A 23,311-nucleotide genomic window follows, 5' to 3' on the forward strand; every position below is an offset into this window, starting at 1 on the left:
AAATGCTAATTATTCCATTTACTTTCATTAAAATTCAAATTGCTGAGTGAAGATGCGGATAAGGGTCGCCTGATAATCAATCTGAAGTGAAGATATTGCTTCAATTATGCCTCTGTCTTTTAACAAAGGAAATCACAACTCTGGGATGACTGGCGGCGGTGGTGGAGTCCTAGTCTGATTGTGGCTTGTTTTTTAATGGGCTATTTTGAGCTCTGTTTTGTGGCCCTCTGACCACAAGAAAATACTGGTAGTAAATTGGACGACGTCATAAATGGGAAGGGGCAACCTTTATTTCCTCAGAAGTGCTCCCTTGGAAAGAAGGCGGAATCAGAACCAGCCGTGTAGACCCATCTGTCGTACACTTTCTACGCTCTGGGGATGAGGGAGAGATGAGAAATGAATACATTTCACAAGTAGTTTTTATTTCATAAAACTCCAGAAAATAGCAGCATGTTACATTTTTTAAAAGGTTGCAAAAGCTTTCATTTTAGAGTTAGGTATATATGTCTCTTCCAGCCATGTTTGCTTGAAGCACTCGTATTTGCATTGGGATGTATTTTGGTTACCTGACCTCCCAAGGTCACCAGGGATAGAACCTGCATTTCTCACCCACTACACGACTGTCTGCTGTTGAAGGAGAGAATGTGTGCAGGAGGACTGAAAGGGGAGCGTGCTGGGTCATTTCTGGCTTCTTAGTGTTCATTGTTTGTGTGAACTGCTAAAACACAAGTAGCATCCTACCTTAGGACTGGTTGGCAGCCGTTTCTCTGGGAAACAGAAAGCTGTTTTGTTTCTTTTCCCAGTCTTATTAGTTACTGTCAGTACAGTGGAGAGATTAATCTAAATCAAAAACCCATTGTTTTATGTTGGATGTTGCTTCAAAATAGGGAGGATCTAAAACTCAGAACAGGTTCCCTTCCCTTCACTCATCAAGTATATTTTTAATGCTGTTTCATATCTATTTCATTTTCCATACCTTGTTTTGAATGGGATGGCAGATTGCCTTTTCTCAGGGAAAGGATGATTTATTAGACTGTAGCCAAGTTACTGACAGACATATTGTGTATGTATGGATTTAATTATTAAAATATAGCAAATTTAATTTTGTGACCTAAAAAACTAATTTGAAGAACTCACTCAGTAGAGCCGCATGCTATCAAAGTAGTACGTGCTGTTTGTGGATCTGGTGGGGATTCCAGATTATTGGTGTCTGAGCCGGAAATGGAGTAACAGTCACATAATCTGACTATTCTGAAAAATAGATTGCAGGAATAGGGAGCCACAAACCAAGTGAGAAGGAAGAGCCCCATTACAAACTCACTTGATACATTCCTGCTGCAGCTCTTCTCTGTGGTCTTTGTCCCAGCCCTGGTGATGCCTTCTGTCCAGTAGTTTTCAGTTGTAACACTGTGGGATTTTCAGTGCACCAGCTCTTCTGTGTCCCCTTGAGCATGGCTATGTTGTGAGGTGGTGCCATTTTGACTTGCTACCGAAAGTGATGAGGGGCCAATTTTAGATTTTTGTACTTGGTTTTGGGAATGTAGAGGGCCATGATTTTTTCCACTGAGGGAATGAAATTTTCCTCCCAAGAGGCAAAGACCCATCTAAAGCCCCTGCAGACAGACCTTCATTTGTTTATCACTACGTATGTATCTGTTTTATATGTATGCACACCATCCAGACAAGTGCAAATGTTCCCAGATTTAATGAAATCTGATGAAGCACCTTTTTAACTCTGCAATATTATTCTACCTTCATTGGTAAATGAGGCAAACCAGTGATCCATGCAGTTTAAATGCAAAATGCTGAAGTGAGCCCGAAACCTGGAGAGGCGGCTTGTTCTCTTGACAATAAGCTAGTTGTGTTTAATGGAATGAAACACAGTTATAATGATTTCTTTCACAGGTCATGTTCAGTTTAAAACTGTTGATAGATTGAAATAAGTTAAATATCATTTATCTTTTATTTATAAGGAAAAAACCTAGGAAAATTCCTGTGTCGTATTCTGCAGTCAATATTTTGTGTGTTGTTTTGAGTTGGTCATATCTCACATTTCCTTGAAGCTTTCCTGGAGTTCCCCCAAATGGGCTGAGGGAATGTTATGTATCTAGTCTGATCTTGTCATGTGTCCTACTAGCCACTGTGTTTTTAAATTAGAATCTCTGCGAGATCACACTGTTGGAACAGCACACAAATTGTAGTTTTAAATCAGTAATATGATCTAATTAGAAATGATGTTTTCATTTCCTGTATTATTAAATTGAGTCATCTGACTATCTTAAAATGCTTTTTAAATCCATTACACTATATAATCAGCACATGCTGTGTGAATGTGGTTATGCTTAATAAAGGAGACTGGCTTGGAACCTCATAAGAATTTCACTAAAGAATTTCACTAAAGAAGCCACCATTAGGAAAAAAAGTTTTGTTAGTACGAACATTGGAAAAGAAAACGTTTGGCTTGTAAAAATAGAAAGTGGGGTTCCTTTGGATTTCCCTCCACCCTCTCTTTTAACCTAACTCTTTGAAGGGGAAAAAAAAAAGGTAGAAATATGCATTAAAAAAAAAAAAAAAAACCCTTAAAAATTCCTTAAGAACAGGTATGCCGTGGTGTTTGTAGGAAAATGCAGTTTAGCACAAGAAATGCTGAACCTCAATTTTTAGCAGTGACATTTTAATGATAGGAAGTCTGCAAAATTATTTGCCATCAATTGTGAAGGCAATAACAAGCCTTGGTGGTTTTTCACACTCTCTGTGTTAAGTGCTTTCAGAATGACAGCGTAAACTGTGTTAGAGAACTCCAAGGAAGTAAAACTGATTAAAATGTTCATGCTTGAATGGTGCTGATGGAATAGTTCATTTGGACTTTCTCTACCTCCTGCAGCTCAAGCTGAAATATTAAAATTCAGTGGATTTAAATCTCTCTCCTCTCAGCTCAGGAAAAAAACATTACATTTTAATAGGTTTTAAACCCATAATTCATTGGTTTGGAGCAGCACTATTAAATCTATTTAAATATTACTTGTATTACTAAGGAAATGATTTAAATGACTTTGCCTTTACCATCCTATGTGTTTGAGTTAGTTCAAAAAAAAGGAAGACAGTACCTTCGGGGGTTTTTTCTTCCTCTTAGCATTTTGTTTTATTGTCCTTGTCATATGATTGGACCTTAAATTACACACACACACACACACACACACACACACACACACTCCAGATTGGCATTTTGGCAGAGGGTCTTGCAGTATGACAGTTTGAAAAGGTATGTCCCTCTTTTTCCATTATAGATTTCAAAACTTCCATTTTAAGTTCCAGAGGCATTTAGATACGCCATTGTGGTAATTTTTCTTGTTGTCTTTTTAAACTATTCAGTCATTAGGCAAAAAACTGGAAGATACAAATATGTAGGTATTTATAAAAATGTGTGTGTGTGTCTGTCTGTGTTCCTGCCTGTTCTGTCACAGCTTCCAGTAACATAAAATTTGAAATACAATTAAAAATACTTCACTTTCTCAACTAAAGGAAAAAGATATTAAGTATCCAAGAGCCATGTTTTCATCCCACCTCTGTATTGGCTAATAAAGGGTTTGCTAGAGGTATTGTTAATTTTGCAGTAGTTGTGCCATTGTCTTTGGGGCACAGATACCCCCGCAGTGCTGAAGCAGTGGTGTCCCTCCTGGGCTACCACATTCTTGCAGTTTCCTCATTTCCCTCGTCCGCTTCTCTCTGGCCATTGCCAGTACATCTACAGTGTTTCCCCAGGCTTGACAGCAGCCCCCTCAGCCACACTGTGAAGCTCTTGCATTTCCAAGTGCTCTTGGTGGGGAACCCACTCTTCACTTATGCCTGAGCAGTATGAAAGGCTGAGGTATTTACACCTACCCCCATGGGGTCATCCTGGACACACAGGCAAACAGTGACATGACCCCCCTCCTGCCCCATTGGTGGGCAATTTTGAGGTGCTTTCTTCGTTACTCCACAAAGGGTCCCAGCAGGACCTAGTTTCACCTGGCTGCCCATGGTAGTCATCAACTCAAGGTTACATCCTTGTTTTGAATTTCCGTTCTTCCCTAGGTCCCACTCCTGTCCTGGGATCATTTCTTAAAATTACCTGCAGCCAAAGCCCTGTCTCTCTACTTTTGGAAGAACTAGGAAACTCAGGATTTTACTTCATTGGCCCGAAGCTATAGCTAGGCACTTGTACTGAGGTGCTTTAATCGTGCTTTGTTTTCGGACATGAGTTCTGCGCATAAAACATTTTTTCTTTAACAGCTCAGCTTTTACATTATTTTTTAAATAAATACTTTCCCATAAATTTGTAGGTGAGCTTCCCTTTCTTTTTCTTCTCCCAACTGATTACTGTTGGTATTTTCTAAACGTATATAATAGGGAATGAACTTAAAAACAAGCTGTGAGGGCGCCTGGGTGGCTCAGTTGGTTAAGCGACTGCCTTCGGCTCAGGTCATGATCCTGGAGTCCCGGGATCGAGTCCCGCATCGGGCTCCCTGTTCAGCAGGGAGTCTGCTTCTCCCTCCGACCCTCCTCCCTCTCATGCTCTCTGTCTCTCAGTCTCTCTCTCTCAAATAAATAAATAAAATCTTAAAAAAAAAAAAAAAAACAAGCTGTGAAATAGATTGGTGTTTCATCAGAGATTGTTACTCCACCTTTGTGACTGTCTTTACCAGACAGTGTGCCCAGACCTTAAAGGCTTTATGAGATACGCTGGCCACGGCTGCGTGATGGACACAGCTTGCTAGGATAAGGGCTGGAGAGGGGGGCGGGGAGGAAGGATGCTGGTTTTCTGTAGTTGTAGGGCTTTGCTCACCTGCTCTCCCAAGTATGATCAACCCGTGATTGCACATAAGCCAAAGGAGTTTTATATCCTAAGTCTACACATTCTTCTATATGTTGGTATGCCTGCCCCTCACCCTTTTATTGTTTTGTTTTTAACTGATTCATTTATTGTGGATCAGGGGGCTACATTATTGAATGATGCAGTCATAATCTAATCTTTGTGCTACAATTTGATGAGGCTCTAAGAGCAGTAATTTCCCTTCTCTCATAGCAAAGACTCTCATATATTTAAGTAATTTTTTTTAGCTCTGTCTCCACTTCAGAACTCCCTAAGAAACCTGGGTAAAGAACAGGATTTCTAATTTGTATTTATGGTGTATACTCTGTTAATTTCTGTTATATAGCTTTCCTAGAAGAAATTTCTAGAAGCTAGTCCGTTTTTCCCTCCCTCCCTTCCTCCCTCCCTCTCTCTCTCTTTCTTTCGTTGTTGCCAACCTGAAGTGCTATTCTTTTTCTTTCTGTGAGGAAGGAGCCCTTCTCTCCCTCCTTCCTGCTAATACTAATACGTGTATTTCCATAGCTCACAAAGTGTGACAAGAGTTGCAGAATGTGTCTGGGTGGGTGTATCTTAGTAAAAGGCCTGTGGGCTTTGCGCTTCCACTACTAAGGAGAAGGTAGAGTGTCCCAGATCTGTGATTTGCACTTCATTCACACCAGAGCACAGCAGGCTGAGCCTGTGTAGGGGTCCAGGGGTCTGGGTGGAAGAGTTAACACAGAAAAGCAGGTTTCACTCAGGGCAGCTTGCAAGCTTACACTTTGTTATCCCTTTTGGTTGGTTAGTGGTTTGTTTTGTTTTTCTTTTTTGCATCCCTTTTTCTGATTCTCTTACTGACGTCTTGCCCTTAGTGTCCCTATTAGCAGCAGCGGCTCCCAGGTAGCCAGACCTCTTGCCTTGTGTCTTCCGAAGCTGGGAGGGCAGGAAGAGGCAGACTCACCCAAACAGCAACTCCAGGGTTTAAGGACTTAGGCTAAAAGGACTGTTGGTGTGTGTCCTCCTCAAAGTTCCCTAGGAAATCAGTTTGGGAATCTTTTACCTAAAAATGCATTTGTGATCCTAAGTGTTTTCCTAAGGTCCTTTGTGAAAAGGTTAGAACCTTTTATCAAATGGTTAAAAATAATGATTACATCTACTCCTTCATTCATTAAGCAAATATTTGAATACCTTCACCAAGTCATACCAAAGGGGCACATTTTATGTTCTCTTTGAATGATATTTTTAAACATTTTCTAAAGTGTATTCTGAAATGATCCTCAAATTACATTTGAATCATCTTTAAGGTTTTGGTAGTTGTACGCTTTCTGGTTTTGCATTTTACTACACATAATCAACTTTTAATTTACACATTTTAATTTCAGTAAAACTTTAGTTTCCAAGGACAACAGAATAAAGAGAGACAGTAGAAAACATAATAAAAATGAGGCATACATTTATGAATTTATATTTTTTATATTTGGAATTAGGAATCTAGCAGTACACATTCATTATTGATATTCTGTATATTTCAAAAAGATTTATCGAAGTATAATTTATATAAAGTGAAGTTGACCCTTTCTAGCGTAACAGTCCTGTGAGTTTTGACAGCCGAATACAGGCATGTGAACTACCACCACTGTGGAGATACAGGGTGTTTCTCTCTTGTCCCGCCTCCCCAGATTCCCTTGTTCTGGGTAGTCAGTTCTTTTCCCTACCGCAGCCCCTGGCACCTGCCCATGAAGTTTCTTCTCCCAAAGTGAGCCTTTTTGAGAATGTCCTATAAATGGAATTATATCCTATATAGCCTTTTGAGTTTTCATCTTTATTTAGAGTAATGCATTTGAGGTTTGTCTGTGGCTGCCTGTACCCCTAGTTCCTTTGTATGGCTGAACGATAGTCTCTTGTAGGGTACACTAGTGTGTTTACTCCTTGAAGGACAGTTGGGTTAGCTGTAGCTTTTTGTGATTGTGAACAAAGTCCCAGTAAATTTTAACATACAGATTTGTGTAAGTTTTTGTAAGTGAATATAAGATTTCCTTTCTTCTGGGTAATTACCTGGAAGTGGGATAGCTGAGTTACGTGTTTATTAGTGTATTTTGGAAGTAACTGACCTACTATTTTCCAAAGTGACCATATAGTTTTGCACTCTCGCTAATAGGCTCTGTGAGACAACGTTTGCTCCACATCTTCAGCAGTACGCGATATTGTAGGCTTTTCAAGTTGTCAGCCATTTCTGATAGGTGGACGGTGGTACTCGTTCGTTTCTGCATTTCCATAACAGCTGATGACGTGTTGAGTGCCTGTGTACTTACTTGCTGTCCCTCTGTCTTCTTCGGGAAGTTTCTGCTCATTATCTTTGCCTCCCTTTTTCCTAGAGTCAGTTATTTTTTTATTATGAAGTTCTGAGAGTTTAAAGCAAAACAATACTCTGGGTGTAAGTCCTTTGTATATTTTGCAAATATTTTCTCCCAATCTGTAATTGTCCTTTAATTTGTTTTAATAGTATCTTTTGAAGAGCAGAAATTTTTAACGCTGGGAAGTCGGATTTATGAATTTTTTTCTTCATGAGTCTTAACTTTTGGTATTGTCTCTTGATAATCTTTGTCTCACCCAAGACCACAAAGATGTTCTTCTAGCTTTTCTTCTAGAAGTTATATGTTTAGGCCTGTGATCTAGTTTGAGTTAACTTTGTTTATGGTATGAGATAGAGGTCCAGTTTCTTTCTTTCTCTCTTTCTTTCTTCAGACGGACCTTGGATTCGATGGTTCCAGCACATTTGTTAAAATAACTCTTTTCTCCATTGAATTGCCTTTGTACCATTGTTGAAGATCTAATGACTATATGTATGTGGGTCCTCTTCTGGACTCTCTTCTGCTCCATTAAACTGGGTGTCTGTTCTTTTGCCAATGACACACTGTCTCAATATCTGTAGCTTTCATTATCGCTATTCCCCATTCCGTTCTGTGCTTATTCTTTGCTGTTCTTGCTTGCCCTCTTTCCAGTACCCCTCAGAACTTGGGTCTTCATTGTCCATGTCCTAGAGACTGGCTTAACCAACTGAGCCACCCAGGCGCCCCTGAGACTGGCTGATGGAAGAAGGGAGGAAAGAATCCAAGCTCAATAAAAAACTTCTCTCTCCTATCAAAAATGGTATCTATTCTGCCTCCAGACTCTTCTGTCAAGGGTTACTGCGCTTGCTGTCTTCCCTCCTCTGGTCTCCAGCCTCCTCCTCATAGGGCTTCTTGTTTATGCATTTGTCTCTCTCTGCTTTATCCTACCTGGAGCAGCCAGACTGATCTTCTGGAATACAACTTGGATCCTGTTGCTCCCCTGCTTAAAACCAGTCTCTGAGGGCTGCCAGTTTTGCTTAGAATGAAGTCTATATATCTTACTGTGGCCTACAAATTTCTTTGTGAGCTGACTCTTTGCCCACCTCTCTGATGTCACATACCACTCATTCTCTTCATTTGACTGTATTTCACCCACATTCCCACATTGGCCTCTTTCCTCTGTCCCTGGGTCACCCCAGGCTGCTTCTTGACTGAGGGTTTGTGCATCAGCACTTTTGAAGGCCTGCCCTCCATGTCCTGACATGGTCTTCCTAGTGCTCCTTAAAGTCCCAGCTCATGTATCTCCCGAGAAAGGACTTCCCTGATCAGCAGGCTTTAGTAGCTCTTTTACCCAGTTCATTCTCTGCCCTATTAGCCTGTTCTGTTTTTCTCATAGCATTTACCATTTATTTGTTCATGAATGCATCACACTCCCTTCACTAGCAAGTGAAATCTTGTTCACTTTTCCTGCCGTGGTGCCTAGAACAATGTGTAGCTCATCGGGTTCAAAAAATATTTGTATAGTAAGTATTCAGTAACTATTTGTTCAATAAACATGCAGTAATTTATTATGTTTAATAAATATCTGTTTAATAAATATTTGTTAAATGAACAAATACTCTATTTTGAGCTATTTTTGCGTCCTCTCCCCCCCCTCCCCCCACGTACACAATTTTGAGAGGAAGTCTGGACTGGTAGAAAATCCACAAGTGTCACTTACAGTATGATCTTAGGAATTTCATCTAACAGTTTTCTCACCTGTAGGCTGCATGGCTGGAGCAGATAACCACTAAAGTATTCTCACTTTTCTAACATTGTATGCACTGTATGGTTTCTAAGCCTCTTTATTTTGGTAACTATGGGTTTTTTTATTTTAAAACTAGAGACTTTTTTTGAGACACTTCTGTGTCACAGTTATTTCTCTTGATTTACATCCCTAGGCTTAGATTCTTTTCCCTAAACAGGTAAGTAAAAATAGTAAATGTTTAGGATTTGTTTTGTGTCAGTACTGTGTTTAATCTTCACATCAACCCCATGTGGAAGATAGTATTACCTTCCCAACTTCATAAAAAGTGAAACCAAAGCTCTGAAGGGGTAAGTAGTTTTCTAAAGGCCACACAGGGAGGAAGTGGCAGAACAGGGTTCACACTTAGACCAACTTCAGAGCTCACACATTTAACCATTCTGTTACACTTGTCCCTTATTTGTTCCCTCGACTCTGTGTTCTTCTTTCTTTTATACTAGGATCAATAGTCTCTTTATCCCAAGATCCACTGTAGGATTGTCCAGTGTTTAGTGCCCAGAGCTCAGTGAAGGAAATGGAAATTGGGTGTGCCTGATGCACATACTAATTGGTTAGCCTAAGTTGTCTGAAGCATATTAGTTGAACAGATCATCTGGCTACTCCTGACTCATACTATGTTTCTCCCTATCTGTTGTAACTTACTCTCATATGTAAGAATCACAATTTGTTAGAAACGCCACTTTTAAACCTAGGTCCTTGGTATTTAAACCTGGGTCCTTGGATCTTCTTGGATTTCATGCTTGGGTATTAGGCTGTCCATTAGCTCCCTGAAATGTTGACAAAATTATGGGTGGGTGAAAGAGATACGTGCATTTTCTTTTTTTTTTTTTTTTTTTAAAGATTTTTATTTATTTATTTGACAGAGAGAGACACAGCGAGAGCAGGAACACAAGCAGGGAGAGTGGGAGAGGGAGAAGCAGGCTTCCCGCTGAGCAGGGAGCCAGATGCGGGGCTCGATCCCAGGACCCCGAGATCATGACCTGAGCCGAAGGCAGACGCTTAACGACTGAGCCACCCAGGCGCCCCTGATACGTGCATTTTCTAGAGAAGAAATTTTGGACTTAGTTTCACAAAAGGTCCCATGACACAAAAATGTTTGAGCCTGTGTTTTATGGCAGTAGAACTGTGCCGGGTCCTGATGGGAAATAGTAAAATTCCTGGTGGGATGCATGCAGCTAGAAAGCAGTTGTCTGTAGCATTAAAAGAGGAGACATTGCTAGACAATTGTTCAGGAACCTGGAGATCAGGACTTTATACTGATTTTGTTTCTAAATATTGCCCAGGGGATGGGGGAGTTCCTTGAACTGTTGATGGTTTAAAAAACAAAAACAAACGAACAAACAAAAAACCCAAAGCTACACTTTGTTGATATCATCATAGGTACTATGGAACATAAGTTACCCATATGAAACATTTAAGCTTTAAATGATTGTTCATAATGGCTGCTTGGGATATTGTTTATATTTAGAGGAATTAACTGGAGCCAGCAGCTGCCTTCATATAGTTGTATTAAAAAAAAATACAGACAAGTAAATATTCCTTCAGAAACTTGATTAGTTTCCTGTTTATACCAGCACCCTTTAAAGTTCTGGGACACAATGACAATTAAAAACTGGTCCCTGCCTCTTCGGTGCTCATGATTTCATGGGAGGGGTAAATCCAAAGATGGATAAATCATGTTAATATTAAATCATGAACCAAGCACCAGAGTAGCAGTTACCTAGTGAAAGCAGATGTGTGAGGGTAAGCGAATTATAGGCAGCAGTGGCTGAGGAAGGGAATACTGGTAGAAGAGGACCCTAGAGGGCCAGTGGCCAGTCAAAGGGTACATAAATAAGAATCTATGGGGATTGCCAGTATATTTGGGGGAGTCCTATTTGAAATTATTTCATGGTCTTATGATAAATTGTACTTTTTTCCTCCTTTCGTTTCTCCATCTGAAGAAAGTCTTGTCTATTCTGCTTGTGAATTACAGCTGCTTTGTGGGATGCAGTAATACTGCACGCTGAAATAGTCATGTTGACCTAATAAGCAAGAGTTAACTCTAACCCCTACACATAAACCTTTTAAGGAAAACTCAAAATGGTACATTCTAGAACCCTTTTTAAGGCAGTTCCACAGCTATTCTGTCCCTTGTGATTTTCATACATTGTTTTCCCTTGGTGGATTCATAAAAAGGGGGGAGAGTTTATCCTCTGTGACCAACAGGGCCAGTGCCACTGTAGCTCCGAAGCAGAGTGGCAGTCATGTATTTTTCCCCCTGGGTATTTCTGGGTTGACCATAAGCAATTTGTAGATACTTCTCTGCACAAACGGATATCTGGGAGAAGGAACTGTTGCAAGAAGTTTAAGCTGCTGCCTACTTGCATTAAAAGCTCAGAGGTGGTTTGGGGTCTCTTTCAGCTGATAGCCTCAGACTGGCCTGTGAGCAGATAGATGTCAGGGCAGGTTTTGTTGGTTGTTTTTTGCAGGCTGAGCCTATACCTCCTGCTGTGGAAGCTAAAATCCAGGTGCTCTGTCCAGCCTTCCTCACAGCTGGGCTGTGGGCCAGTGACCCTGTCCAAGTCCATGAGCTATAAGGAGATACCGTTTTCTCCTTAACAGTAAGACCCAGAAAAAGAAAATTGCCCTCTTTCTGCATTTGAACATAGTTGTGTGAGGATGAGTTAATGCTTGGAGCTGTGGTAGCCATCTTGGTGTGGAAATGGGATATGAGAGGCCATGAGAGCCAGAGAGATGTTGACACAAAACCTTGATATTGCCAGGTCACCCGACTAACCCTGGACTTGTTAAGTGAGAAATAAAAATCTCTGTTACTCAAGCCACTTTGATTTGGGTATTCTATAACTTGTTGAGAAACTGTCTTAACTGGTATTTTGTAATACCATGGTGACTCCATATGTACATCAAAATTGGAAACAACCTGAACTTGAACCAAACGATTGAGGATCACTTAAATGAACTCTCATATATCTATACAATGGCATATACTATGCAGCCATTTCAAATGATGCAAAGTATTACTTAGGAATATGGGAAAAAGTTTGATATGCACTAAATAAGAAGAACTTTAAACTACAAGATAGCATGATGTTATTTGTGTTTTAAAAGGCTTATATATGGGGGCGCCTGGGTGGCTCAGTCGTTAAGCGTCTGCCTTCGGCTCAGGTCGTGATCCTAGGGTCCTGGGATCGAGCCCCGCATCGGGCTCCCTGCTCCGCGGGAGGCCCGCTTCTCCCTCTCCCACTCCCCCTGCTTGTGTTCCCTCTCTCGCTGTGTCTCTCTCTGTCAAATAAATAAATAAAATCTTAAAAAAAAAAAAAAAAAGGCTTATATATGCATTGAAAAAAATAATAGATGGACTTGATCATTACATGAGTTGTTTTTTTGGCTGGTAGGATTTTGCGTGACTTTTAATTTCTTTTTCTTCTTCTTCTTCATTACACACATGACTCTTCTGATCTAAAGAAGTTATAACTTCTGTGAACTAAAACTGCTCTATAAAAATAAGGTATTTCGAAAAATTACAAAGCAAAATTGTATATATGGACCTATTCCTCCTCACTTCTGCCCCATCTGAGTAAACAGTACGATCATCTACCCAGTTACTAGGGGCCTGGTGTTAACAGAGTATCCTGGATTCCTTCAGTTAGTCTCATGCCCTTCTCCTCCATAACCATATCTTTTCATGCCGCCTCAACGTATCTTCACTCCTTCTACTCTTTGCAGCTTGTATTGCCACAACCCTAATCCAAGTCATCATGAGTTTTTGGTTTGAGCCCCTGTATTACCTCCCAGCTGGTCTCTCTTCCCACCTTTCATCATGGCCACTCTCCCAGTCTCACATGTATTTTAAACATTATAAAATTATTTAATACTCTAGCTTGCAATACTGATTAGTCTTTATTTAAACCAGTGGAATAAATACTCAAAAATAGATCCATTCATACACATTAGTAGGGCATGTGGATCAATGAGGCAAAAGATGGCCACTTGTAAGTACTACTGAGGGGATAGTTGGTTATTCTTGTGGAAGAAAGGAAATTGTGTCCACCTATCTCATCATTTACAGAAGTCAATCCAAAAAGCATGTGAAAGACAGAACTTTAAAACTTTCAGAAAAACACAAAACAGGAAGAATCTTTATCTTGGAGTAGAGAAGCATTTCTTAATGGGTCACAGAAAGCTCAAACCATAAGAAGAAAGATTGATAATATTACCTAGTTGAAATTTAAAAACACCTGTTCACTAAAAGGTATCCTAAAGAAAATGGAAAGACAGGCCCCAGAAACTGAGAGAAGATACTGGTAACACATAGAGCCAGCAAATGATTACAATCCAGCTTAAATCCATTAAGGACAAACTAAAAGTTCAATTTGAAAGACAAAACAAAACCAGAAAAACTCACCATGGCCTAAAGATCTCCTTATTCTTACATCAAAGTCTAAATTCCTTTCTGTCCATGATCTGATTCCCATATTTCTGTTCTACCATACTTCTTCCTTGCTCCCTGGGCTCCCACCAGACGTCATTTTGCTTCCTTGGTCACTTCAGGGCCTTTGCCGGTTCTGGGCCTTTGCACCTGCTTCTCTCTTGCCTGATTCCTTTCTCCCAGCGCTCTGCAAAGTGCTCTCACTCTTACTTTTTACGTCTTAGTTCAAAAATCACTTCCCCAGAGGGGCGGTCTCTTCTGATTCTTATGAAGGATCACTTACCTCCTAGGGTTAGACCTCCCTAGTTAAAAAAGGTCCCCATAGGGCAGCAAGTGCCATCACTGGACTGGATGGTGGGGGCTTGTGCTTCATTCTTGATGCTGATAAAATCTACTGACTCACATGTGTGGCTGTTGGCCTATAAGATTCTAAAGCCCATCCCTGCGGGTTGGGAGGATTCCCACTTCACCAGCGATTCTCTCACACCAGCTGGGTGTCCTGTAATTCAGCTAAATTCTGATACTATCTCTCTGGAGATAGCATCCTGCCTCAGCCCTACAAGATATCTTCCCACCACCACCACCATCCCCTCCTCTTCAGAAGCCACTTGCAAGTCCAAGTTGTCACCTGTGCTTCTGACAGTTCCCTTCTTGGATTCCATTAATTTGCTACAGCAGCTCACAGAACTCAGAGAAACATCTTACTTACTAGATTGGCCATATCTTGTAAAAAAGATATAACTCAGGAACCAGAAGATAGAATATGTCGCGAAGACAAAATATGGGGAAAGGGTGTGAAGTCTCCTGCCCTCTCCTAGTGCACATTCTCTCCAGCTCTCCCCATGTGTTGATCAGCTGGGAAGCTTTCCCAACCCTGTCAAACTTTTGAGTTTTTATGGAGGCTTTGGCATGGTGTATTAAATCATTGGCCACTGGTGATGGGACGCAGTTTCTAGCCCACTCCTCTCCCCTGAGGTCAGAGAGTGGGGCTGAAGTTCTAACCCTCTAATCACACAGTTGGTTCTCCTAGCAACCAGCCCCCAAAGTCACCTCATTAACATAGCAAATGACACCTTTGCTGCTCTCACTGCTTAGGAAGTCTCAAGGGTTCTCTGTGCCAGAAATAGTGGACAAAGACTAAACATATAATTACTGTAAGTCACAATATCACAACCTGGTTCAGTGTTTTTCGAATTGTGAGTCAGACTCATGAGTGTGCAGTGAAATCAATTCAGTGAGCCATCGTCAACATTTTTTATTAAAAAGTAGAAGAGAATAGAAAATATTACGGGGAGCTACACATACTATTTGGTATTGTTAAAATTTTGTTTTGTTGACATGTGTATTCTCTGCAGATACCTGCATGTCCACACGTATACACATGAGTTTTGGTCAAAATGTTGGAAAGCAGCTCATCTCAGTGTCATCTGAAATTCATTCTACTTTTGAAGGTCAATTGCAGGATTACTGAAGAATATAAAGTAGATAGCCTTTTTAAATGCAGCTTGACTTTTTTAAAGTACTCTGAAATAACTAAAGAAAATTTCCTGAGGAAGATCTCCTAGCTCGGTGACTTTAATGACTAAAACACAAAATAGAAGCATTGGTTTTAGTAAGATTTAGGTTAAAAATCTCTAAAAAAATTTTTTTTTTGAAGCTTAAACAAGTTTCCAGGAAATGGTATTTCTGTTATTAATTTGCTTAGAACTATCTTTCCTAGTAAACTTTGGACCAATTCAGAAAAAATTCTAATAGGATCTCCGATGGGAAAGTTAACATAATAATCAGATTTGGGGGATTTTTCCCCTCCATTTCTTGTCATTATCACTTTGTGAGTTAAACTGCAAGTTCTTTTTATTATTGCTTCTCGCCATGTATTCACTTATTGGCTTTTGCTAGATGTATTTGTTAAAAGCAAAACCTCCTGGGGCACCTGGGTGGCTCAGTCCGTTAAGCTTCTGCTTTTGACTCAGGTGGGTTCAGGCTCCCCACTCAGAGGGGAGTCTAGTCTGCTTCTCCCTCTGCCTCTGCCCCGCCTCCCACTTGTGTGCTCTCTCCCTCTGAAATAAATAAATACAATCTTAAAAAAAAAAAAGACCTCCCAATCCTTTTTTTTTTTAAAGATTTTATTTATTTATTTGAGCGAGAGAGACAGATAGTGACAGAGATAGCGAGAGAGAGCACAAGCAGGGAGGAGAGTGAGAAACAGGCTCTCGCTGAGCAGGGAGCCCGACGACGCGGGGCTGGATCCCAGGACCCTGGGATCACGACCTGAGCCGAAGGCAGCCGCCCAACCGACTGAGCCACCCAGGTGCCCCAAGACCTCCCAATCTTCTGTCCAGAAGGGCGCATCTATTTTTCCCATCCCAACAACTACAGAGAAGTGGAAAGAATAGTAAAATCAAGACTGTGTACTCAGCACCTAGACTTAACCAGTTAACATTTTGTCTTTTGCATGTGTGCTGTACTGTTTGAAAGGAAGAGGCCATCATGACGACGGGTTCACCTCGTGATACATCAGCATGCATCTTCTATGAACGAGGGTATTTTCCTCAATCAGGATGATACAGTTAACAACACATCTGCAAATCCAGGGTATTGTTTGTATTCCCAGTTCTCCAGGACATAAAATGTCTGTGGTAGCACTTTATCTTCCTAGCAGCTTCCCCCGCCTTCTGTGACTCATACTCACAAATGTCTTTGTTCCTCGGTCTCTACAGTCTTCTCTAAGGTAGAACAGTCCCCAAACCATTTACTTTACGAATTGGGCATTTTAGAAGATTCTAGACCAGTCTTGTGGCATGTCTCACAACCTTGATTTGTCTGATTGTTTCCTCATGTTTAGATTCAGGTTAAGTATTACATTGTATCACCTTATTGGTGAAGCTTGGTAATCTGTGGGGTGATGCTTTGACCGTGAATCACTTGACCCCCAACAACTTCTTACCCATTGGTTTTTAGCCTCGGTTGATGCTATTAATACATTTGGAGTGGTGAAGTGGTAAATTTTAAATTCTTTTCCCTTTTAAATTAATATTCTGTAAAGAAGAACTCCCCCTACCCCCTCACCCCCGTGTGTGTGTGTGTGTGTGTGTGTGTGGATGGATGGACGGACGGACTTCTGGATACCTTTTTCCAGTGATAGCAGTCACCATTTACTGTTTATTATTTGCCAAGCCCTGTGCTAAAGGTTTTATGTGAACAATCTCATAGAATTCTCCTAATACCCTCAGGGGATAGATTTTAAAACTGTTCCCAATTTTTACATGAAGAAACTGAGGCCCGGAAATGTTAAGTGACTGGCTCTTGCTTACATAGATGGTAATGATTCCAGCTTGGTGGCTCTGATGGCCTCTTCATTATCGTGCATCACCGACTACTATTCAGGATCTCTTTTCTCAAACTCAGCCCAGCCCCCACAGATAGCATCCTTACCAAAGGACATCTTCACAGTTCAAAGGGTGTAGATACCAGCCCAGTCCTGGGCCCTTCCGTGGGCTTGCTACTTCATTTCAGAGTCTGTTGCCTCCTCTTTCCAAGCTTTTCTCCGTCAAGGTCACTGGGTCCCCCATTACTTCTCTCAGCACGGTGTCTCCTGGTTAGCTCCTGCATGCTCTGTGCACCCACGTTGACCAGCTGGTGCAAGAATGTTGTGAATTTGGGAACCATTCCCTAGTCCTTGGCCCCAGAATGCCCCACAGCCCCACCTGTTTTCTTGGGGGTACCATGGACCTCACTCCTGGAAACTGTTTCTTAAAATGTGTTAAATGTGTTAGAATCCATTACAGTTATTATTCCTCATGATGCTTAAATTGTCTTGAGTTTTGCCGGTCAGGACCCGTTCTGGTCAGCTCGGTGTTCTAGGGGTCACTCCTGGTTAGTTTAGATAGCTTTCTTACTCCCTGGCATGAGAGCTAGCAGGCTCACCATGCACCTTTTTTTTTTTTTTTTTTATTTTTTGTAAAGAAACCAAGATATGACACTAAGTGTGCTCATTGCTACTGGGGTGTCATTGTTCTGAGAAAGATGCTGCTTTTTTTTTTTTTTTCTTTTTCTTTTTAGGATTTTTTCTGTGGTTGATAGCATAATAGAGATGAGAGTAATGGGCAAGAAAATCTCTGCTTGGTTTTCCAGTTGGAGTCGTCCAGAATTGCTAGGGATATGTATTTACTGAAGCTCTGCATTTACCCTGCTCCTGCTTGGTCATTGGCCTGTCAGGCCCTGGTAATCAAGCAGTTGGGGACATTTGATTACAAATAATTCCTCTTTGGGGCACCTGGGTGCCTCAGTTGGTTAAGCGTCTGCCTTCAGCTCAGGTCCTGCTCTCAGGGTCCTGGGGTGGAGCCCTGTGTAGGGCCCCCTGCTCAGCTCAGCGGGGAGTCTGCTTCCCCCCCCTTGCCCCCCCCAACTCATGCTCTCTCTCTCTCTCTCTCTCAAATAAATAAATAAATCTTTTAAAAAAGTAATTCCTCTTTTTGTAGAAAGATAACATTTCAAAAAACATTTCCTGTGAACTTGATTTGCTCGTGGGTCTTTTCCTACCCTTTGTTCCAAACTTGAAACTGCAGGGAAATAATTCTTTGTTATAGAAACTCCAGTAAAAAGCTCTTAACAGAATTGAGGCTATGTCTACCACCTCATTGCTGTATATTTTCAGAAGTTAATTACTGGCTATTTTTCAAAATTAAATTAATTATCTTAATGGAATGCTTACTTGTCTAAGTTTAAAGTTCACTCCATTTTAATGTTTATTCTCTTGAATGGCCCATCAAGGGGACCAGGAAAAAAAAGAAGGATTTTTATTTTGTATTGTAGTTTGAGATGAGAGTGTTTTGGGTTTTTTTTTTTTTTTTCCCTTTTTACCTCCCCTTTTTAAATAAGTAACTGAAAGATAGTAACAGCCTGGGGAGCTCAGTGAGAATTTTTCCAAGATACGGATCTTTCTCAGTAGGTTTTTCTCGGTTATGGTTACACAGTGTGTATTTTATTTTAATGTTTAATTGGTACTACAGTCTGTGCCCTTCTTTTTGATTTTTGGCTTTTTTTTCTTATAAAGTCATCATTTTTTAACTTGCTTGTTTATGTAATTAGATGGTGATTTGTCTTCTTTTAGTAACAAGTCAGTGTTGAACCATGTACTCTTAATACATATTTCCTTTCCTTCCGTCTTTAAAAAGCAAGAAGTTTTACGTTTCTTAGCATGACCGTAGTAGCATAAAGTAGTAAACCCTGCAGGTTAATTGCTCTGTGATGAACACGGATGGGGCAGAGGCCAGAGGACAGAGGACGCCATGTGGCAACCTCATCAGGCTTGCCTTGTGTTGTAGGGCAGTCCGTTAAGTTATGCTACTCTCAGCTTCTGGAAGAATAGCCAGTGAAACTGCGTTCTCTCCCTGGGAAACTGCTTTGAGTTTTCCTCTGTCGATGAGAAGACTGGACAGAGATTCTTTTTTGTGTTGAATTCTTGAATGTTACTTGAAATTTGATAGATTGAAGCCATTTTATTTTTTAATCGAGGAAAGGGTGGGGTTCAGTTGATTTGTTGGTGACTCACTGCTTTTATTTAAAGAAGATGGCGTCTTATATGTTTGTTTTATTGACTAATCAGGAGTCATTATCAGTGTGCATCTGGCATTCTATTTCTAGGATAGTTTCTAAGTGTGAACTTCCAGAGAAGCTTAAAAATGACCACCTAATACAGAAAGTAGTCTGTTTGATTGATGTAAACATTTTAAAACATACTAAATTATTTCTGTATATCTGTTTTACATTTTTGTCATATATCTTTTGGTGACTTAATTGCATTCTTATTTTATAATTTTGTTTTTTAAATACTTGATAAAGATTACTCCTTTCTACCAGGTGTCCTACTGAGTATGCTTTTTTTGTTTGATATTTTGTATGTATAGTGGATGACCTGTGAAATGGGTTCATATCTTCTCATTCTTTTTTTCTCTCCTAAGTTCAAGGCATATTCTATTCACCAGCGTGACTGTAATTTGGATGTTGCCATTCTTAAGACCTATGAAAGGGCTTTATAATTTTGGTATAATAACATGTGAAACATTAAAACTTCTCAATGCAGTGTGGCATCCTAGGACAGAAAAATGGCATTAGTGGAAAAACTAGAGAAATCTGAATAAAGTCTGTAGTTTGATTAATAGTAATGCACTATGTTAGTATTTTAGTTTTGATAATTTCTGTGGTTATGTAAGATATTAACTTTAATGGAAGCCAGGTGAGGGGTATATAGGAACTCTCTTCATATTTAGTGGAAATTTATCAAAAGCTTTAAGTGTGTGACTAAATACATATGACTGAATAGTGATGAGTTAGGTGCCAGGGTTGCAGAGGCTAGAGGCTGGTCTCTTCTCTCCAAAACCTCACAGTCTTGCTGGCAAGTCCGAGGTCTTCTTAGCCATAAAAAGATGAATAACAGTACCTTTACAAGGCAGCCTATGCCAGTGAATGATACAGGGAATCCTGTGCAATAGTAGACACATGGGATGTTTGAGAGGCCTTTGCAGAATGGTTGGAACATGAGGTGAGCTGGGATGGATGACTTAACAGCTTATAGGTAAGGGTGAAGTTGTTTCAAGAGATGGGAGGTGACATGCCAGTGGTGACACAGAATGGGAATTCATTGGAATTCAGGGGAGCTAATGAAGGCTTGGTGTAATCAAAGTATGATAAGGGTCTGATGGGTATGGTGGTGGTAGAAATACAAGGAATTGAGAATTGATCAGATTTGGTGATTAAGGGTGTAGGAGCACAGAAGAAAAACAATCAGTGGCAGCTGGTTAACCTGAGCCAGCAGAAGTTACCTAGGGCATTTGTGTTAAACATTTTTGTTTTAACGTAATGTTGGGCTGCCAAGTAGAATTGGCTGGCAAGAAGTTAGACCAGGGCTATCAGAGTGTGGGAGAGGAGCAAAAAGTTAAGGACTGTTCCTCTTTAGTGAGCAGGAGAAGAAAAAACCAAGAAGGAAAGCTAATGGCAGAGCATTCAGATGGGTAAAGAGAGGCCTTGGGGATCATTGTGGTATTCCTGAAGCAGCTAGAGGAAAGTTTCAACAAGGAGGATATACGATCTATGGCTGCATGGATGTCAGAGAGGAAATTGTAAAATCTTGAACTAATTGCTGTCTGGGTGGTCATCAGTTTCATGAGAAGGATGGGTCTGGAATCCAGGTTATAGGGGGTTAAAGAGGAAGAGAGTGTGTGTGTGTGTGTGTGTGTGTCTTCCTGAGAAGTGGAGAGAGCAAATTTACACTAGTTTTTAGAGAAGTTTGGCTCTGCAAGGTCAAGGATATATATATGTGTGTGTGTGTGTGTGTATATACATATATATATATATATATATATATATATATATGTATATATACAGGCCAGTAGCTGAAGAGGGCAAAAGAAGGTTATTTTAATTAAATTTAACAAACATTTATCAAGTGCCAGTTATGTGCAGGGCACTGTGTTAGAGGCAGTGGAGGACACAAAAAGTGATTAAAATACAGTGTTTTTTTCCCTCCTGAAAAAGTGCTACCCCAAGTTCTTTTGGCGTTCACTAGGCAATTCATCTTAAACAAAACCCTAGGGCTGCTGGTATCCAGCTGGCTAGCAGAAGGACAGAATCAGTGACAGAACCGCTGAAGGTGGGGGAGAGCCCTGGAGAATCAACAGCACTGAAAGGAAGAGGGATGGACAGCTGACACAGCCTGTGTAGGCAGGGAAGAGTCTTGGCCTCAGAAAGGAAAAGGGCCCCTCCTTCCTCAAAGATGGACAGATGGGGAGAAGAGGAGAAGCTGGCGTCAGAGCTACTTTGAGGTGGGATAGTGAGGCTCTCGGGAAGTCTCTACTGTGAATGGCATGTGTGCAGCAGACTCGGGGTATCTTTTCTGCCTTTGAAATGTTCCTGGTTGGGTAGAAAAATGAGGGTGATAGTGCTTATTTTGTGTCCTGAGAGAGAAAAATAGAAGTGAAACACCTGGATCATTGAAGGTATTGTTTTTGGCTGAGTCTTTTATTTTTTAATGTCTAATGAAATCGATGTACATATTTTGGAATTGCCCAGGTATTCTGAGTCTCAGTGCCTGCAGGTAGCTAGGGTTTGCGTCAGATGTAGACTCAAGAGTCTAGGAAGGGTGATAAGAGAGACACATTTGCCGGCTCTTAATAAATGTCCGCCAATTGAACTCTGATCTGAGGTACAAAGTGGCTGTAGGCCCAACCCATACACATGAAGTATTAGGAGATTTAGAGGAGAAAGGGAAGTGGAGCAGTTTCTGGTGATTGCAGTTGAATAAGGTTTTGAAATAAATTTGCCATATATTTACCTAAAGGCCTTGTTTTCTTCATAGACGTTATTTTCGTTTAGAAAATATGATCGTGTGCTCATACTTTTGGTCACAACTAAGTTACAGTACATAAAGAACTATGAACATGATTTTGGCTCCTCAAAAGGAGAAATACACAGCGTTGAATTACCCAGTTAGGTAGTGCTTTGCAGGACTGTAGGGTGGGCGTTGGTTGGTGGAATATCTGGATCACTGCTCCGATTTTTCGATTTTATATATGTGAACTTTCTTTAAAAGTGTTAGTACTTTAAAAAAAAAAAGTGTTAGTACTTTATTGGCTATATTTTAAGTGCATGTAGCCAGAAAATAGTTGCAGGTCAATTGGAGAAAAGAGCTAATTAGTGCTATAATTTGACTTTTATAGTCAGACACAGGAAGATGATGGGTAGAGGGGAAGAGGAAGGAAATAAAAGTGATTTGGGGGAGGAGAAAAAATAATTCACTTCTTTCTTTGAAGTATTTTCTTTAAATATAAAAAAAGGCATTTCAAGATCCTTTTTATCAGTGAAGGGGAGCAGCATCCACAGTCCTACTTGGGAAGATTCTAGAAGACTGTTGGGCTATCATAGGATAGATCTGACAAGTGATTCACTTGGAGGCATTAATTAAAATGTAATCACTACAAAAGCCAGTCTGCAAATTCCTCAGCACTTGTTCTCCTGAAACACCATTAGGCAGGGTCTCCAGTGGAAGGGGGTGCCTGTGGAGGGACATATTTAACTTCGAGTCCTTCCGTCACCTCCCCCTCCTCTGCACCCGGTGGTGGCAGCAAGGCCTGCCCAGAGCAGTTCCTGTAGCTGAGCGTGATGCGGCCTCTGCTGAGGTCAAGCACTCCCATTCCAGCCTCTCGAGGGCTTTCTCCATGTGTTGCCAGTGTGCTGGGGAAAATGACTTTAAACTCTTGTCAGCACAGTTACCGGTGCATGCATCACAGTCCCACTCAGATAAACCTGTCACAACACAGAGGCGGCCGCTGGAGAAGAGTGCGAGGGCAGGCCTCTAGCTTTCCATTCGAGCATCACTAAACGTGCACAGAGTGCCCAATTATTTCAGCATTATTGAGCAAGCCTACAGGAGGACCCCAGCCTTGCTACATTAGATTTTCTTTAGTAATTTGCTCAAGTACCGCTGAGGACACTTAAAGGGCTTAAAACGGTGGCTGCAACCAGTTTCCTTTTCTGGGTTGTTAATTCAGGTTTTCTCTTTCAAATTAACTCTCGCTGCATGCTGTGCAGCGGTTCTGGGAGAACTGTTTAACACTAATTTTCTCAATTTTCAGCTTTTTTTGTTCAACATAACTGCTTTAACAGTTAGTCACGTATATGTTTTGATTAGAAATGTACGATAGCAAGGCCGTATGTTTGGGAGAACAAAATACAGACATTTTGTTGAAGAAATCTGAGTTTCAGCTATTAAAAGGTACTTAGCTAATTTCACTATTTAAAAATTAAGTTCCTTACAGTATGGTGCAAAATCCCCAAATCTAAGGAAAAAAGAGCATTTCTCCACTCTACATCTCCCCCTCCCTCCCTTTCTAAAAAATTTGTACAGGAAGGATAAATCT

At 40.7% G+C, this 23,311-nt stretch overlaps 1 protein-coding gene across 3 annotated transcripts in view; it reads left to right on the forward strand.

Annotated features, from left to right (window-relative positions):
- Nucleotides 1-23,311, forward strand: part of TLE4 (TLE family member 4, transcriptional corepressor) — a 141,300-nt gene that overhangs the window by 48,402 nt on the left and 69,587 nt on the right. The window lies entirely within an intron of this gene.

The sequence above is a fragment of the Phoca vitulina genome, unplaced genomic scaffold (assembly GCF_004348235.1).
Source record: "Phoca vitulina isolate PV1807 unplaced genomic scaffold, GSC_HSeal_1.0 scaffold37, whole genome shotgun sequence".
In the NCBI taxonomy this organism is placed as follows: domain Eukaryota; kingdom Metazoa; phylum Chordata; class Mammalia; order Carnivora; family Phocidae; genus Phoca; species Phoca vitulina.